General features: G+C 37.5%; 1 long non-coding RNA gene across 1 annotated transcript; it reads right to left on the reverse strand.

Annotated features, from left to right (window-relative positions):
• Positions 1 to 63: 63 nt before the first annotated feature.
• On the reverse strand, positions 64 to 6,556 carry LOC127439918 (uncharacterized). The gene is made up of 3 exons (XR_007897022.1): positions 6,438 to 6,556; positions 3,995 to 4,123; positions 64 to 3,441 (listed from the first exon to the last, which is right to left on the reverse strand). It is a non-coding gene; the product is annotated as an uncharacterized LOC127439918 (long non-coding RNA).
• Positions 6,557 to 12,551: the final 5,995 nt, after the last annotated feature.

A 12,551-nucleotide genomic window follows, 5' to 3' on the forward strand; every position in this document is an offset into this window, starting at 1 on the left:
TGAAATAACAATAAACAATTGTATTTTGATTATCTAACATTAAGATTAATAAATGCTGTCAAAATATATATTGTTAATTGATTGTTCATGATACCTCATTCATTAACTAATGTTAACGAATGGAACCTTATTGTAAAGTGTTACTCTTATTGAACTTATTTACTAACATATCTGTTAAAACCTATAAAAACTCTGTCTGTATGTGTTTTTGGACATGTGCATGTGTGCACAAACCCCATTTGAGAGAAAAGTATAATTAATAATTATTTATCACACATATACATTTGCACATATACAGTGAAATTCTTTTTTTCCCCAACATATCCCAGCTAAGCTGGGTTCAGAGTGCAGAGTCAGCTATGATACAGCACCCCTGGAGCAGGCAGGGTCAAGGGCCCAACAGTGGCATCTTAGCAATGCTGGGGCTTGAACCCCCAATCTTCTAATCAGTAACCCAGAGCCTTAACCACTGAGCCACCACTGCCCCACTTTGGGATTTGTAATTTGTGTGAAAGATGTAGTACCCAGTGAGGCAGGTGGCACAACTAGAGAACAGTATAGGGCAAAATTTGAGAAAATGTAAAATATTTCAGGACAAATTTGATTTATAAATGTACAAAAACAATTTAAAGCTGTATAACATTAAGAAAGTCAGAAGTTGAAAGGTCACAACTGGTTCACCCATAAGGGTCAAAATTGACACGTGAAGACATGGAAGGAACAGTTTGTATGTGGCCGAGCGATGAGGGACGGTTGGGGGAGAATGATCACAATCAGCCGGGAGAGGGATAAGGTGGAGCTGGAGCTGCAGTTCGAGAGAGAGAGAGATGCACAAAGCCTGTCTATGTGTGTGTGTGTCTTTGTTTATATGTATACAGCTATAGCTGTCTGAAAAGCAGTGCGTGTTTTTGTTTTGTTATATACTGAAAAGTGTTTATTAAATGTCTGACGTGGATTGTTCACCCGGTCCCCGCTTCCTCCTTTCCACATTGAGAACCTGATTTGCCACATTCCTCCGTCCCCTGGTGGATGGCAGCGGTTCCTCTGGCTCCTAGCGGACGGCAGCGACTCCTCTGTCCCCTGGTGGACGACAGCGGTTCCTCAGGCTCCTGGCGGATGGCAGCTGTTCCTCTGGCTCCTGCGGACAGCAGCTGTTCCTCCGGCTCCTGGCGGACAGCAGCGACTCCTCCATCCCCTGGTGGACGGCAGCGGCGAGGACTCCACGACAGTGCATCCCTCCTCCTTCCCGGGTTTCGGCATCAATGTAACAAGGTTCTTAAGATGGGCAAGGAGGAGGCAGGAATCAGCTGAACAGTCAACGTAAAACTTTAATAACAAACTGAACTCAAACATATCATAAAATGCAAATCAAACAAAGGCACACACAGCTTCGTGCATCTCTCTCTCGATCTGACATCTCTGGCCATCCTTATCTCTCTCCCGCTGATTATTCAACTCAGCGCCAGGCTTGCATCATCAAGGCCTGGCCACGCCCCCTCCTTGTCACACACCACTACAACGCCCATGAGTCTTTTCTTGGTCTTCAGTTTCTCATGTGAAGTCACCATGTTTTTATTCTTCTCTATTACCTTTTTGCTTTCTCATAAAGACAATACAGTTGAATGTTTCTGTTGACTGACTTTAAAAAATGTCACTTCAGAGAAGGGCAAGTTCTGTGTAGACACGCTGATGCATTATTTTGTGTTTTTACCGACATCAAAGTTTATTTACAGTACATAATATGCCAATAGAACATGATAAAGGTTACTGTTAAATGTTAAAATTAGCTTTCATATCTACAATAAATAGTGCAATTCAAGAAAAAGACACAAATCTATAAAACAATCAGTGCTGATTTGGCCATTAGGGGAGTAAAGAAATCATTACAACTGACTACAACAAATGTTCTCCTGAAAGATTTTTTGCCAGTGCCATGGCAAGGAGCTTTTCATACACACTGCAATTCAGTTAAGGTTAGGTGTGACCAGTATATTCTTAATGAAAATGTATTGATTGCGTCATTGCAATTGACTGAGAAAACAGTGATTAGGGATAGATGCTTAGTTAGATTTCAAGGTATGAACCACAACTGATGACTTTAACTTTCTTCCCAATTTACATACCGCATAACCAAACATGAGATTCAACCAGCCCTTGTGGTATGAGTTCATAAAACATTTTTGACAACTTAAATTGGTTTCCAAGTCAAAAATAGTGACAAAATATGAATTTTTATTATCACAAATTCATATTTTTAAATAATAATGTTTATTATAATAAACTTTTATATTAATCTAATTTGTAAGCACATGTAACACTGATGTCAGCACAGTGCACAAAAAGAGGGGATGTTGTGCACTGGACTTTAGAAAGTGCCCTTGCTTTTAATCTTCTTGTGTTTACATACCAAACTATCAGCACTATTATCATGGGGACCAAGTCTTTAGTTGTATAGCCTTTTCTGTATAGTCATGTTCACACTGTTAAAAATCAAACTTCATTTTCGTCAGATAAACTCAATTTTAAAAGTTGATTGAACTATGTAATGTAGAAAAAGTTGAGATTATTTAAAACAATCAATAGTCAACATTTATGCCTTTTCGCCGGCATATATACTATATGTTATTAAAACTGAAATACGTTTTGGATTTTACATGACAGTTTTGCTCAATAATTTGAGTTAAACATGAATGTGCATGATTGTGTACAATTTTTAAGTATGTTTAAACAGATTCCATGAAATTAATTCTAAATATTATAAAAAAGTTACATAAAATTATTTATAACAATTGATTTTACTCTCATCTCAGCTCAGATAATATGTATATCCTAAAACATTACACTCAATTTTTTTTTTTTTAAAGATTTAAGAATTTAAATTTCGTGACAAACTTCAATCAAACTGAATTTGAATAATCTTTAAAATAATAATAATAATAATAATAATAATAATAATTATTATTATTATTATTTATTTAATTTGGTTTAAAATTACACTATTGAATAAGATGGAATTTTGTTATGAATTCATACATCTTAAAAATAGGCTAAAATATATATTTTTTAGTGTACAAACTATTGTTGCCCCCCACCCTGTAACTGTCTACAAATGAAAAGACCCCTCTACAGTGAATTGCAATTCCAAGTGGTAATAAAATCAGTTATACTCCCCTGAACAAACAATTCTGGTGTGTTCATGGTGATTTGTCCTCTTCTTGTTCCAGTCTATAGTTAATGCTATGGCTCTTCTAAGGTACTTTCTACTACTGAGTGCCTGTGCTCATATGTGTCTTTGGTGGCAAGCATGGCAATCACCACAGCAAGTATAATAGCAGCTGAGACCACTAGGATGCTTACAAGTCCTTTATTAGCCCGCATGTACTCCATCTTCTGGTTCACTTTCAGCTTTGTTGAACTTTTTAGCTTTGCTGCAGTTTTACTCTGAAACCAAAATTTAAATAATTTGAGTGGATGTGAGTGTTATTAATGGACACCTTTAACACAAAGATGTAAAGTGCTTGAGAGTGTGTGCAAATTTCCTTCCAAAATAGAGCTTTGTTGATATGGCATTTCTGGGTTTAGAACTGCATTTTACGTTTCACAGAATATTCAGAACACTTATGTTTATGTTTACAGTATACGTATGTTGAATGTTTATACATGAAATCTATATTAGGATTAATATGAACTCAAATAGACAGTTTAATTGTTTAGAGTTGCACTCTTCATATTTGGCACAAATCTTGAGTTCTCTGGCCAGGCTTAGAGTTCCTGGGTACAATTCCCAGGGAACACACATACTGATAAAAATGCACTCTTAGTCACTTTGGAAAAAAACATGTTTGCATAAATGTAAAGTACAAGTAAATTAGAAGGCATCCTAATTTAATTTTGATCGGGATGTATTAAATCTAGATCTGGCATGTATCATTTTGCAAGTTACATGCCAATATCAGACTCTATTTTAGGTGACACAGATGTATGTTATACTCACGGTGGACTGAAGTTGTTCAGCTCTCTGATCCTTGACATTTCCTTCTCGTTCTTCTGCGTTGTTTACATTTTCCAGCATAATGACTTTCACCTCCTCAGCCTCCCTCTGAGCACTCTCTAGTTTGCTATCCTAAAACAGATACAAGTAATGACAGAATTTAAGGTCATGTGCTTGCCGATAACCAGTGTATGCAACATGCAGAAATAATTACTGTGCCTCTCTGGGGCTTTTAATACATATGACTTATTAATACAACATTATTTATTTTATAACAGAATAAAGTTGAAAAATACAAACTAATCAAACTAATTAACATGGCCTTCAAGTGTAATTCAAAAAAAGTATTCAATCGGACTTGATGAAAAATTTTGGAAAATCTGTTGTCTTGCAATAACAGGTGTGGTTTGTCACATTAACAGTGGACATGTTCCACTAATTCTGACAACCAGAAAGTGTCCAAATTCTTTTTTCTTAATTTTTAATATGATCTTACAAAGCACCCTTAAAATTCTATTTATTTGCTATTTGGCAAACTCAGGATAGCCTCATTTTGGATATTTTTCTGGAAAAGTATGACGTCAGCGGCTTAAATGGTCAACTATGTTACTGACAAATTAAGTGATGTTGTACACATTTGGAAAATACCAAGAATTAACATAGCAACCCGATTTGATAGATTATCACCAAAAGCAACAATTGTGATCTTTAACACTTTAATGAAAAAAATATTTAGAGTGATAATACCTCTCTAGTTCTACAAATAGAACCCAGTGGTCACAAAACACACTTCTTGAAGTCACTTGACACTCTACATAACTGTACAGGATAATTTTTTGATGTAAAAACTCATGGTAACATAGTTGACCATACTGAAATAATCAGACACATGTAACTCAGTTGACTGAATAGGAGAAAGTACAGTAGCAACTTGAGCAATGGTTAATATTTCACAGGTTACAATTATGGCAATGCTCCTTTTTCTTTATTATTTCATCAAAATAATTGTTTAAAAGTTATTGAGCTGAACATGATTTTAAAATGTTCCAAATGACTGCTAAGCTAATGTTCAGTAACTCCTTTAAATTTCATTTTACAAATTGTGGACAACTCTTAAATGTCAACTGTGTCACATTTGTCCACTATTTTACCTTTACTGTGTAACATTGATGACGGGTAACATTGTTGACATTTTTAAAACATTTTGGGTCTTTACTCAACATAGAACTACTGAGCACATTGTGTCTTTGGAAATGCATCTTCAAAAATATTGAATAATTTTTTGTCTTTTTTTTTTTTTTTTTTGTAAAGTTTTAAAGCAATATTACTTGAGTAACACTTTTGACAGCCAATTAATCCACTCTTAGCCCAGGCTTGGCTTTTTCCACAAATATTTGGTAAAAAGGGAAAGAACATAACTTTAAGTCCTTCAAGTCATGTAATATTGGGACAAAATGTTCCTTTCTGAAGTGGGGTTTTTCAGATGGGTAACTTAGTTGACAAATATTTTTCGGACAAACAAAATTAAGTATATCACAGTAAAAAACAATTTTTAAACTTTTTTTTTGTAGTGCATAAAATGTCTTGATAATCTAATCTATATCAAGGCAGAAGTATGAAAATAATTCATGTTTGAGGTCATTTTCATGCATATTTGCAAAGTAGAATGACCAACTCTACAAAATCAGACAGCTGAATACCAAGGTTTTATGCCAAATACACTTTCATTTTTAACAAAAGAGATGGCTTTTCCAACAAATAATGATGTGATTTGGAAAAATATAATTATGTACTAAAAAAATAAGCATTTGGTACTATATGTTGATGAAAATGCATTACATATACAATATATCCCACGGACATGAAATGTGCCCGCAATTATAGAATGATCTATTTTTGTATTATTTACTTCTTTTTGTTTGAAAAATCTGCCTGTGCTATCTTTCTTTAAAATGATTGCCACTTAGTTTGATATTTTATCTAATGCAATAACAGTTATGCGTTTTAGGTGATAAAGTGTCCAAATATGTGTTGTTTTTTTTTTTTTGACCACGTTATTTCCATATTAAATAAATAAATATTTAGTAACATTTCATAAAAAAATAGTTATATTTTGCATTTAAAATGGCAAAGTAAAACATAACATACTGTATAATCTGTCCTCCCACCTGATAATTGTAAAATCATGCCTCGATTGCATTACTGACTGTGATAAACTACTGTATGACCTACATATGAACTAAAATGAAAACAGATTTCCAAGGAGTGCCAACAGGTAAAAGGTGCATACATTTTGCTAGTAGCACACATACTTTCAAACTGTTTAACATACTATCTCTAAGAGTTGTTCAGCTTAATGGAATGTTGCACAAAATATGTTGATTTTCATGGAAACAAAGTTTAGAAATTTTACAAAAAATTGTTCATTTTTGATAAATAAGCTCACCATAATGCAGCACTAACTTTTTGAAGATCGCCTTTGTAACCTTCTTGATTCCGATGATGCAGAGAGTGAATAAACTCAGATCAATGAAAACAGGTGACGTGAGAAGCAAAGTCCACATATAGCATGTTGATAAAGCTTTATATAAACAGCGCAAGACACCTCCTCACTCCACTTGAACAACTCCTCCTTTTATATTTGCTTTAGTGTAGAGGAGGTGTACATGTTTTCTTTAACATCTTCCTATAAAACAATGCTTTTCATTTCTTCATATATAAAGACATCATCAGTTACTGATCACTAATGATGTATTGATAAAGAATGGCCAGTATAGTAGGGGAAGATAAGGGAAGATAACAAAAGGTAAGTTTGGCCCTTGGGGTGAGATGCTCCTCAGAATTGGGCCCAAAGTGCATGTTGTTGCTGGTGTTATTATTAGAATTTCATTTTATAATTATTAATTTATGGGGTTATTGTTAAATAATTAAATGTGTTAGATTCAAACATCTTCACTATTCATTATAAACTAAACTATTAAAAATCTAAATATATACAGTATTGAGGCATATTCATATGTCTATGTATAATTAATAGAATAAGTTTAACTTTCAGAATCTCTTTGGGGTTGGGGATCTTGCCCTAAGGTAGAGGGTCATTGTGACAAGGAGGAGGGCGTATTGCCGTGCCGTGATGGTGCACGGCCGGTGCTGAATCAGCTGGTCAGTGGGAGAGTGAGATAAAGGGGAGCCGGAGGCACCAGTTCGAGAGAGAGAGAGACGCATGCGGCCGCGTTGTGTGTGTGTGTCCTTGTGTTTTATGCTGGTTTAAGTTTATGTTTACCATTCAACTTTATGTTGACTGTTTAGCCGGTTTCCCTCCTCCTCCTTGCCCATCCTTATACTGTTACAGTGGTGCCGAATCCCGGGAAGGAGGAGGGATGCACTGTCGTGGAGTCCTCACTGCTGTCATCTGCCAGGGGAGCAGCCGCGGCCGTCTGCCTGGGGATGGAGCAGTCGCTGCTGGCCGCCGGGAGCCGGAGGAACCGCTGCCATCCGCCGAAGAAGGGAAGGAGAAATTCCGTCTGCCAGGGGCCAGAGGACTCGCTGCCGTCCGCCGGGAAAGGAGCAAGCTGGCGTCCACCAGATGGTGGAGGACCGGTTGAGGGCCGGATGACAGTGTGTCCAGGAGCCAGCGAGCAAGTTCTTCTTTCTCTCTCCTCTTTCTCTCTCTCTCTCTCTCTCCCTCTGTGTGTCTCCGCTCACCCTTTCCCTCTCCCCATGCCTCCCCTCATCTCTCCCCCAGGTTCACAAGAGGCGGGGTGCACCACCGGCTGACAGAATGGCCGGAAGGGTAGTGTCTCCCCTCCAGAGATGGGGGTGGGGGAGTTAGTCAGACCGGTGGCGCCCGGTTGCCTGAATGGGGGGGGGTAGGAGTGTGACCAGGAGGAGGGTGTGGCCAGGCTGTGATGGTGCACGACCGGCGCTGAATCAGCTGATCAGCGGGAGAGTGAGATAAAGGGGAGACGGAGACGCCAGTTCGAGAGTGAGAGAGACACATGCGGCCGCATTGTGTTTGTGTGTCCTTATGTTTTATGTTGGTTTAAGTTTATGTTTACCATTAAACTTTATGTTGACTGTTCAGCCGGTTCACACCTCCTCCTTGCCCATCCTTATACTGTTACAGTCATCTTATCCCACTACTGTGACCCCTGTTCATAAATGTTTTTATATTTTTTGATATGACAACTAATTAATTTAAGTTTCTGTTTATTTCCCATGATAATATATTAGATGATGCATCATCATACATGTTAAACTTATATCTAAATAGAAAGTTTTATAATCTAAATTTAAACGTAAATGCACATCGCTCTTATGTCTAATCTTCCCTCATCTATATAATTATGATAATAATAATTTAGGTACAATTTAAAGTTTTAATCTCTCTTTTTGTTAGAAAAATTACAACATAAATAGTTACAATCGTTTTGGTTTAAAACAATCCTAGTATATCCACAATTTTTTTTTTTTTTTTTTTTTTTGTGAAACAACCTTCGGCATCAAAAACAACAACATACTCCCTGGGTTTTATAGCAGTGGTTCTCAACTAATTTTACTTCAGAGCCCAGATTTTACTTTGGACATCAAGTGGCGACCAAACAACACTGCACGAAAAACGTTTAGCATACAAAAGTTAAACAAAATGTAATTACATTAAACAATAAATTTGACTATTATTACCATTTTACTATCCTATATATGTATATTGTTAGTTTCGTTTAATTTTTTTTTTGCATCAAGCAATGTTTATCCTACTGTCTGGAACCCTATGAGTACACACCTGTGACCCGTTTTTGCGTCGTGACCCACCATTTGAGAACCACGGTTTTATAGTTACCTAAATTTTTCTTTTTCCACATAAACTGTATATATCAAAAACCTTCCTACAGTAAGCATTAGGATTTAAGAATCAAACCAATTCTTTGAATAAAATTGGGGGAAATATGATTTCTGTTTATGGTAAAAATTCAATGAAGCATTTATATATATATATACACCTGAAGGACTCTCAGACCATGAGAAACAAAATTCTCTGGTCTCTTTGGCCTGAATGGCAAGCGTCATGTCTGGAGGAAACCAGGCACCACTCATCACCTGGCCAATACCATCCCTACAGTGAAGCATGGTGGTGACAGCATCATGCTGTGGGGATGTTTTTCAGCGGCAGGAACTGGGAGACTAGTCAGGATCGAGGGAAAGATGAATGCAGCAATGTACAGAGGCATCCTTGATGAATACCTGCTCCAGAGCGCTCTGGACCTCAGACTGGGGTGAAGGTTCATCTTCCAACAGGACAACGACCCTAAGCACACAGCCAAGATAACAAAGGAGTGGCTCCGGGACAACTCTGTGAATGTCTTTGAGTGGCCCAGCCAGAGCCCAGACTTGAACCCGATTGAACATCTCTGGAGAGATCTGAAAATGGCTGTGCACCGACGCTCCCCATCCAACCTGATGGAGCTTGAGAGGTCCTGCAAAGAAGAATGGGAGAAACTGCCCAAAAATAGGTGTGCCAAGCTTGTAGCATCATACTCAAAAAGACTTGAGGCTGTAATTGGTGCCAAAGGTGCTTCAACAAAGTATTGAGCAAAGGCTGTGAATACTTTTGTACGTGTTTTTTTTTTTTTTTTAATTTTTTGTTTTTTTTTATAAATTTGCAAAGATTTCAAACAAACTTCTTTCACATTGTCATTATGGGGTATTGTTTGTAGAATTGAGGAAAATAATGAATTTAATCAATTTTGGAACAAGGCTGTAACATAACAAAATGTGGGAAAAGTGAAGCGCTGTGAATACTTTCCGGATGCACTGTGTGTGTATATATATATATATATATATATACTGTATACAAATCTGTTATACACAGTTGCAATGAATGTATGGCAGAAGAGTTAGGATATGATGGATAAAACTGTGTATATGCTTAGTCTAATAATAATCTGTAATGCTTTGCATAAAATCAACCTATTATTATTATTATATTTTTATTATTTTTTATATCTTCAAATTCTAGTAGCCCATGTTCCACTGATCGAAACCTAATCTGTTTTGTTTTCATATGCACTTTTCAGAAACTGATTGTTGAAAAAAAAAGCAAAAAAAAAAATAAAAAACTGCTATGTGCAGATCAATAATTTTAGAATGTGAAAATTAATTGCTTTTATTCACGTTTTTCTTCTGGGGTCTCAGAGTAGCCTTATGTAAACTTTTCATAAAAAGACTTTTGAAACATTTATGTGGTTTATAAGAAGTTCTCACTCATTTAGGAAAAGTCATGCATACTAACGGTTAGTGTTATTTGGAGCTGTTTTCTCTAGTCTTTCCATTGCATTTACACGTCTTTACCAGCAGATGTCCTCAGCGTGCGGTGTTTCGACCTCTGAAACATTTTGCAAATGGTTCAATTGATTCGAAATTTCAGAAAGCATCGTTTCCCTACCACAAATAAACGCAAAGCTAGTAAAATAGCCGATATCTGCATACCTGTGATCTAACAACACATCTAAACCGGTGGGAAAATCGTCACAAAATGAGCCTCTCGTGGCATATTGCTCCATTTTAACAGAAATATTTTAATTTAATAATAACGCTAGTTGGCGTAGGTTTCGCTTTCACTGACAGTGACAGAATTTTTCCTGGAGTTAAAATCAACTGCAAAGCAGGTTTGTTGATGGTGAACGATCAATTATTGACAAGGCGCACCAGCAACTTCTCTTTTTATGTGATTTTTCAGTAAACGTAAATTTCTCTACAACACAAATGCTCGAAAGCTGGACTGACTGAAATTCACAAAAATTTGAAATATGGAAGACAAAGAGTTTTTAACTTCCAAATGGGACCCATTTGGTCGCCAGGATTGGAGTTGTGGAACACTGACATGATACACCGGATGTCTAACAATATTAGTGTGTCAGTGTATCCACTTACTAAAACATATGTTTTGGACAGAGTAATGCCATGCTATTATTCTTTGAAGTACCTTGGAGTGCCATGTAAATATATACCATAAAGATGTGCCATTTAAAGAAATACTTCACCCAAAAATAAAAGTTCTCTCATCATTTATTCACCCTCATGCCATCCCAGATGTGTATGACTTTCTTTCTTCTGCAGAACACAAATTAAGATTTTTTTTAAAGAATATTTCAGCTCTGTAGGTCCATACAATGCAAGTGAATGGTGACCTGAACTTTGCAGCTCAATAAAGTACATTAAGGCAGCATAAAAGTAATCCATATGACTCTAGTGGTTTAATCCATGTCTTCAGAAGTGATCCAATATATAACTCCTTTTTCACTATAAATCTTGACATCAGCAGTCTCCTTGACGATCATGATTTCAAGCTTGATTACATTTCTTGGCCCCATCTAGCACTCTGTTTATGCATCAAACGCTAGGAAGTGTAATCGAGCTTGAAATCATGATCATTTCTAGGGTCTGCAATGGCAAGGTGTACAGTGAAAAAAGAGTTATATTTTAGAGTTTTATTACTTTGAAGTTGCCTTTATGTACGTTTTGGAGCTTCAAAGTTCTGTTCACTATTCACTTGCATTGTATGGACCTACAGAGCTGAAATATTCTTCTAAAAATCTTATTTTGTGTTCTGCAGAAGACAGAAAGTCATACACATCTGGGATGGCATGAGGGTGAGTAAATGATGAGAGAATTTTCATTTTTGGGTGAACTATTTCTTTAAATGGCATATCTTTATGGCATATATTTACATTTTTGGGTGAACTATCCTTTTAAGGAAGCAAACCTTATCTATTTAATATAATGGCCATTTTCAAAAAACTACTGTGGCAGTACCATAGAACTGTGTTGGTGTCAGATGGTCATACCATGGTACTTTAATTCCACCTGGGGATGAATTTAGTACTATCTTACCAAATCCTACCCAATTCCTTTGAAACAGTAGATACTGAATGATTATCATATTCATGTACATTGTATTTATATGGTACTCCAAAGAATACATCATGGTTACTTGTGTAACCTCCGTTCCCTGATGGAGACCGCGGGTGGTAGACCGCTTAGGTCTTCCGCGTCCCGTCCAGGGGCCAGACATGGAGATTCCAGAGGTCTGGGCATGGGTGCCAGAGGGTGCACCGTCCCTGAGAAAGAAGGTCCTTCCACAGGGGAATTCGCCAGGGGGGAGCTGTCGCTAGGTGCGTGAGGTCCGAGAACCACATCTGAGTAGGCCAGTAGGATGCTACCAGGACGACCTGCTCCTCATCCTCCCTGACCTTGCACAGGGTCTTTGCAAGCAGGCTCACTGGGGGAAACGCATATTTGCGTAGGCCAGGGGGCCAGCTGTGTGCCAGCACGTCTATGCCGAGGGGAGCCTCGGTGAGGGCGTACCAGAGCGGGCAGTGGGAGGATTCTTGGGAGGCGAACAGGTCCACCTGTGTCCATCTGAATCGACTCCAAATCAGCTGGACCACCTGAGGGTGGAGTCTCCACTCTCCTCTGAGGGTAACCTGCCATGACAGCACGTCCGCTGTAGTGTTGAGGTTGCCCGGGATGTGAGTGGCTCGCAGCGACTTGAAGTGCTGCT

This window comes from Myxocyprinus asiaticus, chromosome 4 (assembly GCF_019703515.2).
Source record: "Myxocyprinus asiaticus isolate MX2 ecotype Aquarium Trade chromosome 4, UBuf_Myxa_2, whole genome shotgun sequence".
In the NCBI taxonomy this organism is placed as follows: domain Eukaryota; kingdom Metazoa; phylum Chordata; class Actinopteri; order Cypriniformes; family Catostomidae; genus Myxocyprinus; species Myxocyprinus asiaticus.